The sequence below is a fragment of the Arachis ipaensis genome, chromosome B10 (assembly GCF_059453495.1).
Source record: "Arachis ipaensis isolate K30076 ecotype BB chromosome B10, ASM5945349v1, whole genome shotgun sequence".
Taxonomy (NCBI): Eukaryota; Viridiplantae; Streptophyta; class Magnoliopsida; order Fabales; family Fabaceae; genus Arachis; species Arachis ipaensis.
In genome coordinates, this window is record NC_142435.1 from 97,880,420 (window position 1) to 97,901,445 (window position 21,026).

The window sequence follows — 21,026 nt, forward strand, 5'->3', positions numbered from 1 at the left end:
ATTGATGTGAGATTTCATTGAATAAGAAAACATGTTCAAAAGGGTAATATTAATATTCAGTTTGTTAAATCAGAGGAACAATTAGCTGATATTTTCACCAAACTTTTGGCTGAGGACAGGTTTTGCAAATTGAGAACTAGTTTAGGCACTCTTAGTTATGATTCTTTGTTTTAAACTTTGTTGATGTGCCGTTTGAGATTTTTGTCTCTTAGGTCGGGATGAGACAATTCTGGGCAAGTGAAGAGCCTTCTTCTTGAAACGTAGTATTTGATAATTGGTTCTAAATTCAAATTCAAGTGGGCCAGCCTTTCTTTTTCAAATTTCATGTGGTCCTTTGTGTTTCCTTAAACACAATCATTTTTGGGCCCAATAAGAGTTGGTTTATATAAAAAAAAGGCCTCATTAGTTTTGTCTTATATTAAAAACTATTTTTAAAATTTTTTGTCTTTTCTAAAAGTCAATTTTTTTCATTAAAAATCTTTTCAACCTTTTGTCATGTCTTTTCAAAATTGTCATAGGTTTTGAACTTGCATGTTTTCAAGAAACCTCTTGCGTGTTGCAGTTACACAACCAAACCCCTTCATATTCCATTACATGACTCTTCAATTTTTCCACTCCCATTTTTTTAAAACTGCATTACCAGTATGTCATTGAGATGAGAAAGAAAACCGCCACTCGAAGAGGCACGATTACTCAGCAACTTTCCAGAATCCCTGAGGGTTCTCGAGAACGATCGCACTCTCAAAATCCAACCTTCACTCCTTCACCCACACCTTCACTTTCTCCTCCTTGCACTGAACCCATGGATCGCACGAAGACGACTCCAAGGTATCCATCTTCATCTCAGGTAGTGACACTATCCAACAACCTTCTCGCCCTAGTGCTTCAAAAGGGAAACGTCCAGCCACTGAAGAAGTTCCTCCGGAACTGTCAAGGCCCAAACCAAGGTCTGTTCCTCAACGATCACAAAGAGATAATCCATGAATCCCTCTTCGTTTAGTAAAAGAACCTCAAAATGTTGACCCTTTTTTCTCATAAATCTCACTTCATGAACTCTCACTCTCATTACAACGCTCTTTGCTTTTCTTTTTCTACGAACTATGAGTTTTACAGAGATGTTGTTGCTCACTGTCCTTTGTGCCCTATTTTTTTTGGTTGATTTACCTGCTTTGAAAAAGAAAAGGTTTGTTTTTGTGAAAAATCTACGGTTTCTTGACTGGAACCATCTTTTCAAAATTAAAAAGCCTGTGTATTCTGATCTTGTTCGTGAGTTTTATGCAAATATGACCTATCATGAGGAAAACATTCATTCCTATGTCAAAGGGCGAGATAGAACATGAACAATGAAACCATCAGTGATGTCCTAGGATATACGGATGTGGGCGTAAGTGCTTATACCTCAGCAAAATAGGATGAAGGTTTGGGTATTTCGTACCAAGATGCTTTGGCTTATGTTTTTGAAAATATATCTTTGATTGATGGTCTCACTCCAAATCATAAGGCTCTAAGTCCTCTTGGTGCTCAACTTCACCGCGTTGTAAATCACATCATCATACCCAAAGCAGTTCTTATCAAATAGTTTTCTTTTGTGACACATTAGTGTTGTATGCTATCATTACAAAAAGTGAGATTTTATTTGCTTATTTAATGATGAGGGATATGCATGATTACATAAGGAGTGACAAGAATGTGTCTCTTTCTTACGACATATTTTTAACTTGTATTTTTGAATTATTTGGTGTTGACCTAGCCAATGAGACCTTTGAAAATAGAAACTCTTACCTAAAAAGGGGTGGTGCAGTGAAATAGCAAAAGAAAAGACCGACAAGAACTGAAAAAGTGGTTATTGATGATGATGAAGATGAACTTGATGACATTCCTCCTCATTCAACTTCTGAAACTTTTGCCTCTACTGGTCACAAATCACTCCTTTATGGAATTGTTAAAAATATTTTGCAGGATTTTGTGAATTTGTCCAACCATCTCATTTCCACAAGCCAACAAGAAAGAAAGCTTGCGGTAAGGAATGAAAATGCCTTGAGAAAATCAAGAGATAGAGTAGCAATTCTCATAAAAATATGTAGAAAATATACATGAGGATGACACCATGGCCACAGATCAAGAAGAACCACTGGACTCTGAAGAGGATGGCTCGGATGCCTAGGGATGTCTCATGATGAAGACTTTTAATTCTGTTGTTCTTTGTTTCATGAAACAATTTAGTTTTAGATACTGTTTTAGTGTCCTCTAGATGACTGTATAACTTAACTTTGTACTTATTTTAGTTTTGATTGTGTGAACTTTAAGGACTAACATCTTTTATGCAGGCCTGAACTAGATTCTATTTTCTCCCTTGATGACAAAAGGGGGAGTAGTATGAATATCGGATAGATGAATGTGTAAATGATATGCGGTCTGAACTTGTTTTTTTTTTAGCTTTTGAACTTGTGTTGCTTTAGTTCTGAACTTGTGCTTGTCATACACTTGTTTTCTTTTTGTTGTTGATAATATTTTGTGCTGATAAATTAGTTTTGAATATGCTGAATCACATTTGCTTGATCTGCTGACAATGTCGCCATACAAGATAATTCTATGCAACATTTGCTTGTCTTGTATAGTTACGTTCTCTATGTGTGCAAGTAGAAAATTGTAGAAAAGCATACATTAAGGAGGAGCAATCATTATGAAAGAAAAGGAGAACACATCAAAATTACAACGTATCATCAATGGAAAGTTTTTGAAACTTGTCTACGTAAATTCCTTTTATTATCACTTTAAATATTATGTTTGTCATCATGGGAGAGATTGTTGAGTTTAGTAAATAAATAATAAAAATGATGATGACAAACATGTTGAATTTGGTTAATAACTCAAGTGGGTTTGATGATGTTGTTTAGTGTGCAGGCCCAAGTCAAAATCATTAGTGCTGCCTAATATGAATACATGCAGGCCAAATATAAAAGCAAAGTGATTTCAAGGCTGCTGAATGGAAATTGAATCATCAACTAAGCCCAATGCCAATCAAGTCAAATGGAAAGAAACCCTAAGCTTCAGGTAAGTTCACTTCGGGTAAAGATCGAAAAAGAAAGGGAGTTTTACTTTTCTGTTCAAACACCAAAGTAGAAGAAAGGGAAAGCTAATCAAGAAAGCTAATGTTAAATCAAGTTAGCAAAGGCAAGCTAAGTAAGTTCAGAGAAGAAAAAGATAATTTGTTTCTTTTAACATGCAAGTCAAATTGCCTTGTGAATCACCTTTCTCTCTGCACCACCATTTTAGACAAAATGAAGAAAGTAGTGGCTATGTTTTTCTACTGTGAATCAATGGTTGAAATTATTTCTTAGAGCCAAAGCACGAATTTAAGGGTTTAGATTTCGGAACCTCACTAAGCAAGCAAGTTGTCACTGCACCCATCTCCTTAGTTAAGCCTAAATCAGATTTTAAATCCCTAATTTTAGGGTCTGAATGAAGAAAAGAAAAAAAAGGGTTATAGCTAGTTCAAGGACCAAGAAGTTGACCTTGGAGAGGAAACCCTAGCCGTGGCTCAAGAATGATACAAAAAGGAAAATGATTCTCATTTGAAGACAAGGAGAAAGAACCCTAAAAAGAGAGCAAAGTGAAAACCTCACAAATAGAGTTCAGTCTTGGAAGTATTGCACATACACTAAAAAGAACACTCTGCCAAGATGAAGAACAACGTTTTGAGTTTAGAAGTTGGGTTCCGCACATAGAGTCAAGGCTGTGAATCATTATCTCCTTCATGGTTTATTGTTTAATATTTTATTTCAATGTTGTATCTTTCTTTGTGTTCATTTAGTGGTAAAAGGCAAAAAAGTGAGGCAATGAGAAAAAGTCATTGAGAGAAAAGACTGAGAAAAATACTTAGAGAGAAAAGCCAAGAGTAATTTCAGATTTTTTTTGGATGTATTTCTATTTTGTGTCATGTACCTGAGAGGTATCTCTTGCTAAGTTAGGTAAGCACTTAGTGTGCTGAGTTAGGTAGTTACATAGCCAAGTCTAGTTTATATTGAAGCTAGGTGTGTCCCTGATAGGATTATGTTAAATCCTTGGAAATTGGTGTATGTAATAATTGAAAAGATAGTGAAAATTTCACCAATATTATGGTGGAGACTGGATGTAGGTTGCATTGCACATGGCAACTGAACCAGGATACATGGCTGTGTTATCTTCTTCTTCTTTGCTCTGATTATGATTTTCACGATTCATGAGACAAAATAAAATTGTCTTCTGTATAATCCAATATGCAGACCAAACACAAGCTAAGTTAAAAGTTTTGGTTTGAGGCTTTATTAATCAAGTTTAAAAAATGCCATAGATTCAATCCCCCTTCTCTAGGCCATCAAGAACCTTCAGACTAGAGATAGTGATTTTCTAAGTGTGCGACACAATACATAATTTTTAATTACCCTAGTTTTAAATACGTGACATATAATTCGGATTAGGACAATTCTTGAAATTGTGTTTTCTCATAAGATTCAATTGGACAGGACTAGTTTGGATATATGACATATAACCCGACCTAAGGACTACTTTTGAATCTTATGAGGAACTAAATCGGATTTTGTACTTAACATTTTCAATTAATCGAGACATTGGCGGTTAGCTAATTGAGAAGAAATCGAGGAGCCGAGACATCGAAAATTGGTTACTTAAAATTCCTCATGAACAGATATTTGCATGCTTTAATTAGAATTAGGTTAACAAAGTTAAATTCTCATGAGAACATGAGCATCTCCGAAATTCTAGACACTCATTACCATTAATTTTTTTCAATTTAACAATCACTGTCTCAAAGCATTCATCATTCAAGCATTCTAGTGTTTTCAACAATTACAAACTCCAGATTTTATTGATCTAATTAGTGATTTAATTCGATATTTGCGTACTCAATCATTTCATCCTTGTGGAAACGATATTCACTCACCGTGGTATTACTTGAATGATCCGATACACTTGTCGGTATCCGTAAACTTAACTTTTCACTCATTAGTCGTCTTGCAAATCTAAATAGAAGTTTGAAGGAAGAGTTTGTCCCTACAAAAGATTCTGTCAGTTCAAGTTTAATTGACGATGAAAGGAGTGAGATTTTTATTTGAATCTAAAGAGGTCTTCTTTAGTTATTATAAAAATGATATATAATAAAAATTCTTAAAAGACCATAAAATTAAAATAAAATTGACAAACTAGCCCATCCATTTACTTTGTCTGATTGGTATATTTAATCGGTAAATTTTAATCTATAAATTAGATAGTAGAGGAAAAATTACTTTGAAATTTCGATAAAAAGAAAATTGTTTTAAATGTAGACAATTCAAAAATCCAATTTAATAAAGTTTTTTGGAAAAATATTTTTATATTTAATGAATAAAAAAATTCAAAAATGACATGAGATTAAACATGTTTTAAACTAATTAAATTTGACTAAGTTGTACGTTTACATATACATGCACGCTCTTTTTCTTTATATGAGACTTTCATCTACATCATCTTTAATTTTTTTTTCTTGTCTTTGTTTTCTTCCTTTTCATTCTTTTGCGTCTTCTCCTCTTTTTCTTTCTTTTTTTTTTGGCATTATCGCCATGCATCTTCTTTTTCTTTGTTCTGTTTTTATTTTTTATTTTTGTCCTCTTTTTCTCTCAAAAAAAATAATAAAAGGAGAAAAAATAATAAAGCAATATTCAAATTTTTATTATGAACATTATCCACTATCAATTCAGATTTAATAGAATAAAAGATAAATATGTAAACCAAGAGAAAAGAACATATATATATTTTGTTATAGATATTGTGTTGTCATGGAAAAATTTTTATATTATTTATAAATTTTGACAATTAAAGATTTACTTTTATATTCTGTGTCATCTTACTAGAATTTCTGTGTCATTTTAAGAAACTTACGTATTTTTTTTACATTTGATAAGTGATAAACATTTAACTAATTTTTTTTAATGAAAATGAGCTCAATAACTCATATTTCTTTCAATTTACAGTGTCAAGTGTTATCTTTTATCCAATATATTATCTCACATTTATTTTTGTATTTCATCTAAGGAGTGTATAATAAGAGAATATAAAAATTTATTTTCTTCATTCTGACACATTTAAAAAATTTCTGTGCTTTATTTTTTATAACTTTTAATTTGTTAAATTTTTTTGTTATCGTTAAAAAAATTTTTGTATCACGGTTAAAATTTTTTTGTATTATGTTACATAGATAACCTGAGATAGGTAGATTAGGCTTGTAAGATTGGCCCAAACGACAATGGAAGGTGGTCTCCGACTCGTTCACGATTGGGAGCCGCTATCCGAATTGTGTGTTTGAAGAATGGGGGTGGTACCTGCAAAGACACTCCGATGCCTAAGTTAGCAAGGAGGTAAGCAGGCTTTTAGAGTATTGGAACTTGGTTTTACCTGGGTGTGTCAGTGTATTTATAGGTAATGATCCAATAACCACCGTTAGAGTAGTTCCACTTCTGAAGGTGGATAACCGTCCCTTTATCTTAGGATTGTTGGGATATTGCTTCTGGAAGTGGATGAGAGATCTTTGGAGGCAATTACTTATTTAAATAAGTGTTATCTGCCAACTCATGTCGACCCCAACCTCTTTGCAGAGGGGCTTATGTCGAGTCCGACCTCTTTTATAGAGGTCGGGTATGGGGTGAAGGCCAAACTTTGGGTTGAGCCTTTTTGGCTTACTTGGGCCAGGACCATAGCATTGGGTCAGGGTATGAACAGTGCACCTACTCGAGTCCGATCTCTTAGCCGTGAGTTGGATTTGAGTATTAGTTGAACTCGGGCCCATTCAAGTCAGAAATCGACGTGGTTTTTTGAAACCGACGTGATTTTGAATTTTCCAATCGTCACGTCTAATCAAACGTCGCGTCTGTTTGGGAATTTCACCTTTATACATGGAGGCAGTTACATTGGTAACGGTGCGTTGCTTTAATGAATGCGTCGTTTTATTGTTGTGCCCCTGGTCCATTATAAATACTTTTCCTCATCTTTCTTTGTTTTCTTTCATCTTCTCTTCGAAAATTTTCCCTGCTCTTTCGCTCTTTCACTAAAAACTCCCTTTGGCCTTCTGTTCGCTGCTTTCTGTCACTGCAACTGCTTCTCTTTTGACTTTACAAAAAAAAGGTTAGTTCTTTACCTTCTCTTTTCATTTGTGTAGTGTTTTCGGTATTTCTGCTTTGGTGCTATGGCTTTTGGATTTTAGGAATGTTTCTTTAGAAATCATTGTTGCCACTTGGTGATTCCTTTTCTTACATGCTTTCGGAAAAAAACTGCCTTGTCTTTGGGAGCCTTGTTTTTTGATGACTTTATTTTTTTTGTAGGTCTTTTTGCTTTTATACATACTTCCTTATTGCCGAAAAAATGTCTTCCCATATTCCTGAGACCCTTTTGAAATGGGTTGATGATTCTGTGCTTATTCGGAGACCTTTAGTAGATACTGACTTCATCACCGAGCTTCGCACCCATCATATGATTTGTAGCTTTGAGGCCGATGAGCCTAAGTATAAATTAGTAGTCCCAAATCTTGAGCACCGGATTTGTTGTGGGAGGGTTGCTGATTCTGACTCTCACTTTTTCTTTATGTATGACTGCCTTTTCACCCGTTTGGGAGTTTCTTTTCTCTTTTTTGATTTTGAAATAGACATTTTGTCCCATTGCCGAGTTGCCCCTACCCAGCTTCATCCCAATTCTTGGGGTTTCATGAGGATATAGCAACTTGTCAGCCAAGAGCTTGAATTTCTGACTTCTCTAAAGATCTTTTTCTATCTCTTCCACCTTACCCGTCCTTTCAGTAAGCAAAACACATAGCAACGGGTATCTTTCCGAGCTATTCAGGGTCAGAAGGTATTTTCTATTTTTGACGAATCCTTCCACGACTTTAAAAACTTTTTCTTCAAGGTCCAAGCTGTAGATGGCCACCATCCTTTTTTCTTAGATTAGAATAGCCAGCCCCGATTTTCTTTATACTGGTCGGAGGCCTCCCCTGTTGAAAAATATAGCTTGGATGATTTGGATGAGGTGGAGGAGGCCATTGTTGGGTTTTTTTTTTTTTTTTTGAGAGGCCTGGGGGAGAGCTCCGAATCTGGACACTAAAAAATTCCTTCTTAGTTCTCCGAGTTTCATCCAATCCGATCTAGGTAGTTTTGATTTTCTTTGTAGCCATTTTTTACAAGTTCTGATTTCCAACGTATTTTTCTTTGATTTGTAAGTTGATTGCCTTTTTGTATATTTTTAGAAATGGTAAAAAGTGGGTCTAGTGCTGGCTATCAAAAGGTCCAGAAGGCCAAGAGGAAGGCTCGTGCCTGAGCTGATGCTGCGAAGGTCGGAGCTACTAGCGTTCCTCCTCCTCTTCATGACTTGGGGACCTCCTTTCGCCCAATTTTGGTAACCTCTGCCTCTACTTCTCCTCTTCCTCCTCCTGCCCCTGTCCCCCCAGTCCGACCTCCTTCCAAACCTGAGAAAAAGAAACGTAAGACCTCGGAGACGGGTTCTTCCCCTTCTGGGAAGGCCAACTTTGATGGTCCAAAGTTCGTTTAGAAGCACATCTTTTCTCATAGCCAAATTGCTATCGATGATTCTTCCCTTCGAAATCATCTTCAGATTTTGGTTCCGAGGGGGGGGGGGTTCAGGCTGCTGGGGTTTGCACTGCTCTTCTTGACATCTTGGACAAAACTCCCTTAAGTTCTTTGAGCTCTTTCCAAAAAAACTATGGAGGACCTTCAGGGCAAGATTGTCCTGTATCAAGAAGAAGAGAAGAGACTTCAGGGGGAGAATGCCTGGCTGAAGGAGGAGCTGGCCCAACTTTAGGAGAGGGAGAAAAAGCTAATGGGCTAGTGTGCCATGACGGAGGATTTGAAGGAGAAGGCAGAGCAAAATTATGTTAGAGTTTTTTCTGAAAATATTGATATTCAAAGGCAGCTGGAGTCGAATCGGGAGGCCTATCAGGAGCTAGAGGACTCAATTGTTGAGAGCTCAGAGGAGGCTTGGAGGGTGTTTAAGGAACAGGTCGGAGTCATTGCTCCTGATTTGGACCTTTCAACTCTCCATCCTAATAAGGTAGTCAGTGATGGGGTGATTGTTTCTCTTCCTTGCCCTGAGACAGACTCCAAGCTGAAGACTCGTGAGCAACGGATTATTGAGTGTCCTCCTCATGAGGAGCAACAGGAGGGATTCCTGCCGAGTTCTTCTAAAGCTCCAACTTCCGCCGCCAAAGAGATCGCTCCGACCCCTCCGACTTCTCCAGTAGACTCGAGCTCTATTCCCCTTGATGACTCCAATCTTCCTTTTCAGCGATTACAGCGTTTAGGGCTCGGCTTGTGGGCTCTTTTTTGAACAATTTATTTTATGTGTTTGTGTGGTGTTGATTTCTGACATTCTGACCTTTTTTTATGGTCATTAACCAAAAAGGTTGTTTGCTTGGTTGGCCCTTTTTTGGATAAGGGTTTAAAAAAATATTTTGTTCGTGCATGCTTGCAGTCGTTTTGATGCTTTATGAGGCTTTTAAGAAACCCTTCGATTTTGAAAAATCTTTTTGTTAGGTGGGCTATTTTTTGTCTAAGTTACTATAAAAACTCTTTCAAAGACTTGAGACAGCCTTCGCTTCTATCTTTGAGGGGTTTTCTTATCTCTTTTGTATTCCTTACATATTCAATTTTTGTATATTGAATTCTTTTCGCAACTTAGGTTATTTTTGCGATGCATTTCGATTTTTCTCGGGTTTTCTGACTAGGAAGTCGTTTAATGGTATTGTTCCCAAGTTATCATGATCATCTTTGTAACCTCTTTACACCGACTTGTACCTCGTCGTTTTATCCTGCTGACCACTTAGGTCGGTCATGGGATTTTCACACTTTTTCGAGCTTAAATTAGTGTCTTTCATAGAATAATGATAATAATGGAATTATAAAGAGATAGAATAAAATCTTTATTTATGGAGGTAACTTTTATAAAAGTTAACTTAGCTACTAAGAGATTTTAAGACTATTAATCCCTAGTCCCCACTTTGATGCCTCGTTAAAACCCCTTTCAGGAAAACCCTCTTTGGGATAAAACTATGAAGTCGGAAAAAAGAGTACATCAGGGAGTGGAGTTCGCTTCTAGCTATAATACCTCCTCATGTTGTAAGCATGCCACGATCTTGGGAGCTCGGCTCCACTCAAGTCGGATACCTTGTAGTACCCCTTTTCGAGGACTTCACTTATTTTATATGGCCCTTTCCAATTAGCAGCAAGTTTTCCCTCACCCAATTTGTTGGCGCCGATATCATTCCTGATCAGGACCAAGTCATCTAAGGCAAAGCTTCTTCGAAAGACCTTTTTGTTGTATCTGTTTGTCATCCTTTGCTTCAGCGCTGCTTCCCTTATCTGGGCTTGTTCTCGGACTTCAAGGAGTAGTTCAAGTTCTTCTTTGTGTGCTTGAATGTTACCGTCTTCATCATAAAACCTCACCCTTGGGCTTTGCTCATTGACTTCAATTGGTATCATGGTTTCTATGCCATAAGCAAGTCGGAAGGGTGACGAACGGATTTTCTGCTAGTAAAGAATTTCATCAGAATAATCACGTTGTAAGTATAGTTTCTAAACCAACAGAGAATCCTTTCGTAAAAAAATTTTGGTTGTCACTAAAGCAAACCCAATAAAATTTATAACCGAAGTATTTAAATCTCGGGTCGTCTCTCAAGGAATTGCAGGGAAGTATGATTTATTATTGGTTATGGAAAAAGGTATATTTTTTAGTTTTTGAAATAAGGAACAGGAAAATAAATTGACAAGAAAGTAAATTAATTATCATGAAAACCATAACAAGGTATAAGAATTGGAAATCCCATCCTAATTATCCGTATCAAGTGTGATGAGAATTGTTTATTGCTCCCACTTAGTTAACCCTTACTAAATAAAGGAAAGTCAAGTGGACTAATTAATTTGATTCCTCAAGTCCTAGTCAACTCCTATGAAAAGACTAGCTTTAGAGGGATCCAAATTAATCAGCAAATTCCAATTTTCAATCAACAGCTGAGTTTGATAACTCAAGTGTCACCAATTACTCAACCAAAGCAAAGGAAAAAAATTCTAAATTAAATTAAAAGCATCAATAACATAAATTGAAGAAATAATCATAAATCTGAAATACCTCAAATTGTATTAAATAGAAAATCAAATTCAACATAGGGATTCATAAACCAAATTGGGAAAATAAACAAACTAAAGTAATAGAATAATTGAAAGTAGAAGAGAACATAACCTAAAGGAACATTGAACCTGGAATTGAGAAAATGAAGAAATTGTAATCCTAAAACCTAAGAGAGAGGAGAGAGCCTCTCTCCCTAGAAAACTACATCTAAAACCTAAAATTATCCAAAATGAATGAATGGATCGATTCCCCCACTTTATAGCCTCTAATCTGTGTTTTTTGGGCCAAAACCTGGGTCAGAAATAGCTCAGAAATTGCCCCCAGCAATTTTTGATACGTCCAGTACGCGGCAAAGTCACACGTACGCGTCGTCCATGCGTATGCGTGGATTAAATTTTCTCCAGGTCACGCGTGCGCGTTGCCTATCTTCGAGGCAGCTATGGCAAATTATATATCGTTGCGAAGCCCCAGATGTTAGCTTTCCAATGCAACTAGAACTGCCTCATTTGGACCTCTGTAGCTCAAGTTATGGTCGATTTAGTACCAGAAGGTCAGCTTGGACAGCTTAGCAACTCCTTCAACTTCTTGTATTCCTTCCACTTTTGCATACTTCCTTTCCATCCTCCAAGCTATTCCTACCCTATAATCTCTGAAATCACTTAACGCACATATCACGGCATCGAATGGTAATAAGAGAGGATTAATATTAGCAAATATAAGGCCAAAGAAGCATGTTTTCAATCATAGCACAAAATCAGGAAGGAAAACGTAAAACATGCGAATTGTATGAATAAGTGTGAGAATAATGGATAAAATCCACTAGATTAAGCACAGGATAAGCCCTAAAAATGGGGTTTATTAACCTCCCCACACTTAAACATTAGCATGTCCTTATGCTAAGCTCAAGAGAACTAAAAGAGTGAAGAGGAATGGTAGAGAGTATGAAATGCAACCTATCTATGTGAATGCAACTACATACAAAATGTTTCTACCTACTAGGTCAAAGTAAATAAATCTTTCAAGAACAAATATAAACTGGATTTCACTAATTTGAATCATAAAAATGAAGTACAAATAGACTTGCAAGAAGGAGATAGCTCATGAAAGCCAGGAATAAGGAATCGAGCATCGAACTACTTGATAGTTTGCTAGAATACTACTCCTATGTGTTACTTTACTGGTAGTCCTGGCTTCACTGGCTTCACTAACTTCTATAAGGTAATAAATAAAGGCAAAAAGCAAAGATGTTCCTAAACGTCTTGATTATTGTTCCATTGTTTTATACTTTTATGATATTTAATAAATTTCTTAAACTAAAATGCGTGTTTAGATCTGAGTCATGATTATTGTATCAACATGTCCTATTTTATTATACTTCTCTCCAAAGGTTATTCATGGTAAGAATTTTAGAGTTTGTATTCATTGTTGAATAATACGAGTATAGTTTTTTGTTTTTTCCTGTGCATTTTTAAAGGAAAAACAAATCTTGTTTCTTAAGCTAGTGTATTTTGGTTGGTGGTCTTTTCAGGTGTGTGGCACTTATTAGAACTTCTCCATGAGAAATGAGAAATGAGCTGTATGAACATGATAGAGTTTGTAATTTGTAGTTTACATTTTGGAGATTTATAATTCCTTATTTTTCTTGTCCTATGTATCTATCTAGTTGATTAGGATTCTTCAATGTGTCTTGTTAGTTTGTACTTTAAAGTTTATATGTTGAAGATTCATAAAACAATATTAGTTAATGAAAGATATTTGAACTATCTATGTTATTATATATTATATAAATGTTGACTTGTTGAGTAAATTAGTTAATATATTGATTAATTAAAAAAATAATATAATTTGATAAATTATGTGTGTAATTTGTATTAAAAAATTATTACAAAATAAATAATATTTTGTAACTAAAGAAAAAAATGTTACAAAATCAAGTTACATTTTGTAACAAAATTTTATGATAGGAAAAAATAGATTGTCACAAAAAATACCTTGAAGATCAAAATTTGTTACCACTTTTGTAACGATTTCTAGTTTTTTGTATCAGAAAGATTTGTTACAAAATACCACTTTGAATTGTAACAGTTCCATTTTTTGTTACAAAAACTTTTTGTAACGGGACATACTGCAACGGCCCCTTTTTTTTGTTTTAAAATTCTTTTGTTTCAAAATTTTGATTTTTTGTAACAATTTTTTTGTTACAAATATTGCTTTTTCTTGTAGTGCTATATCATCCCATAACAAAACAACCTAACTACCCATTTATTCTCTTTCTCACATTCACTCATCCATACTCTTTCCAATTCAACTACATATGTATCTCTTATTTACATTATTATTATCATTTCTCTTTCTTTTTTTTTTCTCTTTTTCTCTTTTTTTTCTTTTTTTTTTCTTTTCTTTTCTTATCATCAACAAAAAGAGATGCATATGTTTTAACCAATAGATGCATATGTATAACCACACAATTTAAGCTCAAATCTCACTTGGTAATTTGTTCAAGCTCTTTTCTATGTTCCTTAAAAATACTTCAAGCAAGTTCAAAAATAATTTTTAAATCTAATCAATGGAATGCCCAAAAAGTGATTTCTTAAAAATTCTTTGTTGTTTTACCAAACTTATTCAATCTAACATGTAACATACAAGTATTTACTATCCTATAATAATAAGATTAAAGAGATATATACAAACAAACCAAACAAAATGCAAACAAGAATAAAAATTGCAAAAATTGAAGAAAAAGGACAAAAAGAGCATTGCAAAGTGTCTAAGAAAAGAAATTTTATCCCCCTTGAAGTTAGCGATCCTCTCCCACACTTAAATAATGGACGGTCCTCCGTGCATGCACACAATCCGAGGGATGAAGGGCTTTGAGGCTCCACCTTCAGCGGGTGGGCTCCGGGGGCTCTGGGTTGCTTTGTATACAAATAAACAACAATTGAGGAAAAGTAAGATGTGTGGTATGATAAAATGCAATGCGTGTATTCTAAATGCGCGCACAATTTAGAACACAATACATTGATCGGGTAAAACAAGAACCACAAAAGAAAAAGAAATAGCATGTTCCTCAATCAAGTAGTCCTAGGTTGCAAGTAATAAATAAGCAAAACTTAAGGCACAAACAACCTAGGTAACCACAACTAAAGTGAATTGAGTATAAAATATATTGGATAGTGAGATTGTGCAAGTGAAAGCGCAAAGTGAATAGAAAATGGCAAAATCAATAATAACCAATTCCATGATGAAAAGAGACTACTTATTCATTCTTAGGAATAATGAAATAATCACATGTATAAGGTGCTTGTTACAAAAGGTGACAAGTCTTGATAAGAATCAAGTCAAGTCAACTCAAAAAAAATGCAAGGCATTAACAAGGAACAAATACCTTGTTATGTGATTATATTCACTTAAGAACCATGATGAATAAGTAGCTCAACTCAGTTCACTAAAGTAAAAGTGCACAATTCAAGATGCCAAACAAGAATAAAGTTTAATGCATATGGTAGCTACAACATATGAACCAAACTCACAATTTATCTAGGCATTTAAACAGGGCTTTTAATGCTCAGTGCACATATTTATCAAACTTGAAACCAAATTCAAGCAAGAAGCAACCCAATCAATATTAAATAAACACTTGTAACTTATTTATTTGGCAAACAACTAAACTAAAGCTAATATAATTACCAAAATAAAAATGAAAAGCAAACAAAATGAACAAGAACAAGTAGAAAATAGGGTGAAAGGGAAGAAGAAGAGAGGAGAGAAGAGAAGAAGAGAAGAAAAGAGGCATAGTGAGAAAACAGGGGCGTGTGCACGCACAGGGGTGTGTGCGTGCGCACATTATGAGGAAAGGGGAAGGTGTACGAGCGCACCCACTATGCGAGCGCTCCTGGCAGAAGAGGGGGTAAGAAGTGTGCGTGCGCACAAGGCTGTGCGCACGCACAGAAGAAGTTTTTTTCCGAAGGGTTGGATCATGTGTGCGCGCGCACACAGGTCCGTGCGCGCGCACAAAAGCATAAGGGGCAGGGATTCACGTGCACACGCTGTGCCAACGCTCCCACCAGAGTGGTTGCAAGTTGGCGGGCGGACGCACACGTTTGTGCGTCCGCACAAAAGTGCCAAAAAGGGTATGTGTGCGTACGCACGAGTGGATGCGCACGCATAGGTCGCAGAAAGCAGGGGAACGCGCACGCACAAGGTGTGCTGGCGCTGCGAACAGAGGACAAAATCGTGTGTGTGCGTGCGCACAGGTCAGTGCGTACGCACAGAAAGCAGAAAATAGCTGTTTTGTGCGCATGCACAAGTACGTGCGTACGCACAGATGCCCTGTTTTGCAAAAATTTTTATTCAAAATTCTAAGGTACCAAGCCTTAGTTCAATCAAAACCAAACACCAAAACATGCAAGAACCCATAAATTTATGATCCAAACCAAAATTAACATAACCAACTCAAAATTAAACTAATTCTAAGCTAACCAAGCATAACAAAAAGCAAATAATTAAAAATATGTACAAAAGAGAAGAGTTAGAACAAAGTTACCAAGCATTTTTATTTAATGTCTTTAAGTTAGACAATTGGGAGAGCCCTTGCTATGGTGGTTTGTGCTTGATCTTCCCACCAAATGCTTGAATGTCCAATATCCTTTGGGATCCCAATCCTAACCATCAACAAAGACAACCAAAAAGCGAGCTATTTACATATTAACATATATACAATAGCCACTAACTTTACACCATTGCAACTCCCCGGCAAAGGCGCCAAATTTGCCGACGCCCAATTTGCATAGGTTAGGAATTTGATTATCAAAATGAAATTGGCGTTGTAAGTATAGTCCTAACCCAACAAATTGGCCATCAATCAAATAATAAAGTCAATACAAAATAACCGAGAGTATTTAGCTCCTGGGTCGTCTTTCCTAGGAGTTACAATGAAGTGTATAATTATTGGCTATGAGAGAAGAGAGCATAGGGGATTGGAAATGAAAGCAAGAGAGCAAGCAATGTAAATAGCAAGAAAGTAGATGGAAAGCAAGAAAGGCAAGAAATGTAAATGGCAAGGAAGTAAATGATCATGCAAGAAATTAAAGGAAAGCAATTAAAGGACTCTTGATAAGAATTGGGGATTTTAGGATTCCTATCCTAGTTATGGACCACAAGCATGGCAATTGTGTGGAATCACTCCAAATCAATCAATCCTCCTTGAGAATTAGTCAATAAGCCATAATTGATTTCAATCCATAAGTCCTAGTCAACTCACTAATTACTTAGTGAAAGACTAGCGTCAATGGAAACCAAACCAATTAACTATTCTCACACAATACAGAATGGACATCCACAACTCAATTCCACCCAAACATCCAATTTCTCAACCAAGAGTACGAAAACTAAACATGCAAGAAATTAAATATCAAAGCAAATAAAAGTCAACGCAATAAAAGTCAAAGCAATTAAATTCAAGTAAAGGAAACATAAAATGCAAGAAACCTCTTGGCAAGTAATTGAAGGCTAAGGCTACCTATCCTAGTCATTGACCACAAACATATGACGATTATGAAGAGTTAATCCTACTTAGTCAACCTTACATCGAAGATAAGTCAAATAGGCATAGTTAATTTCAATCCTTAAGTCTTATGTCAACACTAAGGGGTCACATAGAGTCAAGGGAAACCAAATCAACTAACTCACTCTAATATATCAAACAATAATGGACATCAATGACTCAAGGATCACCAAAGTCATCAAATTCAAGCCAAGAGTGGAGAAAAACTAAGTAAAAACTAAGCCAAGCATTTTATCAAACACTTGGTGTGCATGAAAATAAAATAATCTTAAAATGCATTAAAAATAAAGTCTAACTACCAAAAGCAAGAAAAGTAGAGATAACAACTAAAGAAAGCAATAAATGAACATAAAACATAAATTGCATTAATTGAAATTAAAGAAATACAAGAGTGTTCATAAAATGGAAAATGACATAAAAGAGAAATTAAGAAGAAGAACTAAGAGAAGTAAGATAATAAAGTAAAGAAACATAAATGAAATTACATTAAAACAATAATTAAAGACCGAAATTAAAGAGAAATTAACTAAACCTAACCTAATTCTAGAGAGAGGGGAAACCTTCTCTCTCTAGAAACTAAGAGAAAACATCATAAAAGCAAACCCTAATTGCCCCCCTTGTTTCCACTTGAATTGGGGTTGAAATAGCTTCAGAAATGAGTTGGATTGGATTTTGGGGGCCCAGAAATTGCTGCCAGTGAGTTGCAATTAATGAGGTCACATGTAGGGACCTGTGTGGACGCACAGATGTCTGCGTCCGCACACATGCTGAATTCTGACTTGTGTGTACGCACAAGTACCTGTGTGTACACACACTTAGACTTATGTTCACTATAGCAGATTGCATATCATTTTGAAGTCCCGGACATTAGCTTTCCAATGCCGCTGGAACCGCCTCATTTGGACCTCTGTAGCTAAAGTTATGACCAATTTAGTACAGAGAGGTCAGGGCTGGCAGCTTTCCAAATCCTTCATTTCTTGAATTCTTCCCTTTTGCATGCTCTTTTCCTCACTTCTTCAACCCATACTTGCCTTGAAACCTGAAAATCACTTAACAAATATATCAAGGCACCAAATGGGATTAAGTGAATAAAATTGACGAAGTTAAGCGCAAAAGAGCATGTTTTCACTTTCAAGCACAATTTAGGAAGAAATCTCAAAAGCATGCTATTTAGGTGAATAAATGTGGGTTTATGTGATAGAATCCACTCAAATCAAACCAAAATATATTGTAAAATATGGATTCATCAAGCTCGTTTAGGACCGAGCTTCCGTCTCCTCTGCTGTACAGATCGGGATCTTGGGTGCACTGACAATTTGTGTGCCATGAGCTCGGAATTTATCCCGGGCATGTCGGAGGCTTCCCAGGCGAAGAGATCGGAATTCTCTTGTAGGAGCCTTGTCAGCTTCTGCTTCAAGTCTTCTTTCAAGTTGGCTCCTATGTTGGTATTTTTTCCGTCCTCTTGCCCGATCTAGACTTCTTCGGTCTTCCCTCTGGGCTGTGGTTGCAACTCTTCTTTAGATCGGATGCCTCCGAGCTCAATTGTATTTACTTCCTTGCCTTTACCCCTCAGGTTTAGGCTTTCGTTGTAGCACTTTTTCGCCAATTTCTGATCACCCATGATGGTTGCTATTCCTTCTGGTGTTGGAAATTTCATGCAAAGGTGGAGGGTGGATACCACTGCTTCAAGCCGATTTAGAGTCATTCTACCTATTAAGGCATTATAGGCCGAGCCCACATTAACGACTATGAAGTCAATGCTTAGAGTTTTGGATTTCATCCCCTTTCTAAAGGTTGTAGGGGTATGAATCCTAGGGGTTTTATGGGTGTATCCCCCAATCCGAAGAGGGTGTCAGGATACGCCCTTAACTCCTTCTCGTCCAATCTCAACTTATCAAAAGCTGGTTTGAACAGGATGTCTGCCGAGCTCCCCTGATCTACCAGGGTTCTATGTAGATGAGCGTTAGCAAGAATCATAGTGATTACCACTGGATCGTCATGTACGGGGGCAATACCCTGCCCGTCTTCTTTTGTAAAACAAATGGTGGGGAGGTTGGGTAGTTCACTTTCGACCTGATAAACTTCCTTTAAATGCCTCTTACGAGATGATTTTGTGAATCCTCCTCCAGCGAACCCTCTCGAGATCATGTGTATGTGTCGTTCCGGGGTCTGTGGTGGTGGGTCTCTCTGATCTTCCTCATCTCGTTTTCTCTTTCCATGGTTGTCCGACCTTTCCATGAGATATTTGTCAAGCCGACCTTCCCTGGCCAGCTTTTCTATCACATTTTTTAGGTCGTAACAATCATTTATTGAGTGCCCATATAACTTGTGATATTCACAATACTCGCTACGACTCCCCCCCCCTTTTTTATTCTTGATAGGCCGAGGAGGAAGTAGCTTTTCAGTGTGACAAATTTCCCTGTAGATGTTGACTAGGGAAACTCGCACAGAAGTATAAGAGTGATATCTCCTGGGCCTTTCAGGCCCGACTTCTTCTTTTTTCTTGGGCTCTCTCTCCTTCTCCTTTGATGGGTGAGAGTGCCCAGGTCGCCAGCTTGGTTCTCGTAGCCTAGCGTTTTCCTCCATGTTGATGTACTTTTCAGCTCTTTCTTGTACATCACTCAAAGAAGTCGGATGCCGTTTCGAGATGGACTGAGAGAAGGGACCTTCTCGGAGTCCATTTACTAGGCCCATGATTACTGCTTCTGTACGCAGATCTTGAATTTCCAAGCATTCCTTGTTGAACCTTTATATGTAGTCTCTTAGGGGTTCACCGGCCTCTTACTTTACCCCCAAGAGACTGGGCGCGTGCTTGACTTTATCCTTCTGAATTGAAAATCGCATAAGAAACTTATGCGAGAGGTCGTCAAAACTGGTGACCGACCTTGGGGGGAGGCTATTGAACCATTTCATCGCCGCCTTTGTCAAAGTCGTTGGGAAGGCTTTGCAGCGAGTAGCATCAGAGGCGTCAGCTAGGTACATCCGACTTTTGAAGTTGCTCAGGTGATGCTTTGGGTCAGTAGTCTCGTCGTACAGATCCATGTCAAGGCTTTTGAAGTTCCTTGGAACTTTTGCCCTCATTATGTCTTCATTGAACGAATCTTCTCCCCCCAATGGGGTATCTTCTCGGTCAGCGCGAGAGCCCCTACCTCGAAGATTGGATTCCAATATTAAGAGCTTTTCTTCAAGCTCTTTTCGTTGCTCAACCTCTCTCCTTAGGTTTCTCTCCACTTCCCTTTGTCGCTCTAGTTCTTGTTTCAGCTGTTCTAACCGTCCTTGGTGGCCATGAAGCAGACCCATGAGATCGGCAGCGTGAGGTTGCCCCCCTTTCTCTGGTTCGTGCACTTCAGAGGGGATTCCCTTTGGGTCTTTCACCCCTGAGGGGCCTTCTTGGTACTGGTTATCCTCTCCTTGCAGAGTTATTATGGCTCTGTCGTTATTAACTATATCTTGATGTTCTTGCTCAGATTCGGATGCAGTGTGTCCGTCCTCGTTCAGGTCTTCCACTATCATGCGTTGATCTCCCAAGTTCCCGGTAACGGCGCCAATGTTACGTAGGTAACCTGAGATAGGTGGATTGGGCTTGTAAGATTGGCCCAAATGACAATGGAAGGTGGTCTCTGACTCGTTCACGATCGGGAGCCGCCGTCCGAGTTGTGTGTTTGAAGAATGGGGGGTGGTACTTACAAAGACACTCTGATGCCTAAGTTAGCAAGGGGATAAGCAGGCTTTTAGAGTATTGGAACTTGGTTTTACCTGAGTGTGTCAGTGTATTTATAGGTGATGATCCAATAACCACCGTTGGAGTAGTTCCACTTCTGAAGATGGATAACCGTCCCTTTATCTTAGGGTTGTTGGGATATTGCTTCTGGAAGTGGATGAGAGATCTTAGGAGGCAGTTACTTATTTGAATAAGTGTTATCTGCCAGCTCATGTCGACCCCGACCTCTTTGCGGAGGGGCTTATGTCGAGTCCGACCTCTTTCATAGAGGTCAGGTATAGGGTGAAGGCCAACCTTTGGGTTGAGCCTTTTTGGCTTACTTGAGTCTAGACCATAGCATTGGGTCAGGGTATGAACATATTATTTAAAGAAGAAGAAAATGATTCACACATATGTTGTACAAATAATGCTTGTACACATAGGAGTATCAAAAAGGATTATATTTTATACTTTGTGACTTTTAAAAGTTAGAATTATTTTTGAAAATATATAAAAAAATATATTTTAAAATAATTTGTACTTATTAAAATTAAAAAATTTAATATAATTTTATATATCAATAATATCTATATTTATTCTTAT